Consider the following 2,753-nt stretch of genomic DNA (forward strand, 5'->3'; position numbering starts at 1 on the left):
GGTGCAGCCTCAGCTAATAAATGGAAAGCAATTAGAAAAGACAGGTTCGTTAGCCATAATGCAGCTACTTCAGCAGTAGCCGTGATTTCATCATCTATCTTAGGGTTATATGTTCAGTTATAAAAACAGCTTAAGTCTTGTGTCACATGAAGTGTTAACAACGTTCTTGAATGACAATATAAAAGGTTGATTCAACAAGGCACCAAACAAAAGCTAAAGAGGTCATTGACAGGTCATATTCTGTCACTAGTGTCTCATTGTGTTCCATTACCAAAATACTTTTTACGGGTGACTGCACCAACCTCAAAGTAAAAATTGCATATACGTCACTATTATAAGCAGGAGTAGCACTTTGGAATTTAAAAGCACTGAATTCAACTCATTCCTGGAGAAGAGTTACATGCAACAGACCAGCATTTTCTGAATTGGGCAGACTGCGTGGTTAAGAAATTTGCTTCCTAACCACACGTTCTCAAGTTCAGTTCCATTGGGCAGCATTTTGCATGAGTGACTTTTCCTATAGCCCAGGGCTGATCAAAGCCTTGTGAGTGAATTTGGTAGACAGAAACAGAAAGAAACACATTGTGTGCGTGCGCGTGTGTGTGTGTGTGTTTATGCATGTGTGTGTGTGTGTGTTTATGCATGTATGTGTATGTGTCTCTCTCTTTGTCTCGACATCACATGATTGCTGTAAATGAGTATCACTGTCATACTAGCAGTGTCATTCAATTTCAATATTCTGCAAAAACAAGTCGGGTCACGAGAAATATTACTTTACTTGGATATAGATGAAGGTTGGTGACAAGAAGAGCTTCCAGCCTGTAGAAAATCTGCTTCAGTAAATTCCCTCTGATTCATGCAATCATGGAATAGTGGACATTAAAACAATGATGATGATGAAAATGATGAAATCACACAGATGGCTTTCTATTGAATGCAGTCTAAGTTACTCGAGACCCAACAGTGATGCTGGACTGCAGATGAGAGAGCTTATAAAAGTGGAAACAGTTCTAGAAACCAGAACGAAGGCCTAGCTCCAATTCTCACTAAAATAATACACCAATTTAGCAGGTATAACATTCCCAGTGACTCCAGTTTCAACTTCTAACAGCTAACTGAGCTGAAGTATATATAATTAAACGTTGAACAAACATACACTACAAAACAATTTCAGTGTATTTTAATTCAAAACCAATGGGCTTGAATATCACTCAGCTATTTCACCTCTACTTAAGACATTCTTCATTCAGATGTTCGGATTTTGTTAAAGTACCAACAGCTGCTCTGAGTTGAAATATTTTTTGGCTTTTGTGGTTCGTGTTCCTAAATTTCTCATTTACTTATGAAAACTCCAACAATGAAAAATCAAAGATCAATAAATAATAATAACAGTAATAACCCTTTTTTCTAAAGGTAAAAAGGCCTGGAATTTTGAGGGAATGGTACAGTCAATTACATTGACCCCTAAATGTCAACTGGTACTTATTTCATCAACTCCAATAAGAATGAAAGACAAGGTCAATCTCAGTGGAATTTGAACTCAGAACAAAAAGACAGAAGAGACGCTGCTAAGCAATTTTTCCGATGCACTAATAATTCTGCCAGCTGTAGGTCAGGAATTTTGAAGGGAGGAGACAAGTGAATTACTTATTTCTTTATTGCCCACAAGGGGTTGAACATAGAGGGGACAAACAAGGACAGACAAAGGGATTAAGTCAATTATATCGACCCCAGTGCGTAACTGGTACTTAATTTATCGACCCCGAAAGGATGCCCAGCATACTAAAGACTGCCAACTTGCCGCCTTAAGTCAATTACATCAACCCCTAGTACTTTACTGGTACTTTATTTTATCAACCCCTCAAAGGTAAAGTTGACAAGAAGAAATGCCCCTAAGCATTCTGCTAGCTCACCACTATAATAATAATAATAATAATAATAATAATAATAATGATGATGATGATGATGATGAGATCACTCAGAGCAAACCTCTGCCAAGGCAACACCAATGTCCTTTCAATGATTAGCCCAGAGATGATTTTTAAAATGAGAGTATCTGAAATAAACTCGACTGCTCTCACAAACAAGAATAATAAAAATGAACCCAACTGCTCTCAAAAATTAAGTAAAAAAAAAAATTGGAAAAATAATCCAGATTCTTTGACCCCAGTGTTTCACTGGTACTTAATTTATTGATCCCAAAAGGATGAAAGGCAAAGTCAACCTTGACAGAATTGAACTCAGAACGTAAGGATGGACAAAACGCCACTAAACATTTCATGCAGAATGCTATTGATTCTGCCAGCTCACCACCTTAACAACAACAATAATAATAATAATAATAAGTAGCAGTAAAGTCCTTTAACAATTTCGTCACTTTGTTCCACACCAAAATTGATATATTAACAATCTTCTTCCTTAAATGCTAAAGGAAAACAAGGACGAAAACAGAAAATTTCGTCTTAACACAGCAAAAATTTTCTCAGTCTAATTTAATGGCATTTATCCAAAGAAATATCTTTTGGCACAGTCAATTTCTTTCACAACTGTTCCCTAAAACCAAATATAATTGGCAAAAATAAACAAATAAAAACAAATTCTTTAAGACTTTGTTCTTGAAACTGAACCAGTATAAACAAAATGGTCAGCTTTCTAACAAGCCCCTTGTTTAATCCTATTTCCTTTGTTCATCTGAAACACTTCTAACATTAATTAGAGATTTTGGAGAGAAGTACCATAAAAAAAAATCACCT

The sequence above is a fragment of the Octopus bimaculoides genome, chromosome 17, assembly GCF_001194135.2.
Source record: "Octopus bimaculoides isolate UCB-OBI-ISO-001 chromosome 17, ASM119413v2, whole genome shotgun sequence".
NCBI lineage: Eukaryota > Metazoa > Mollusca > Cephalopoda > Octopoda > Octopodidae > Octopus > Octopus bimaculoides.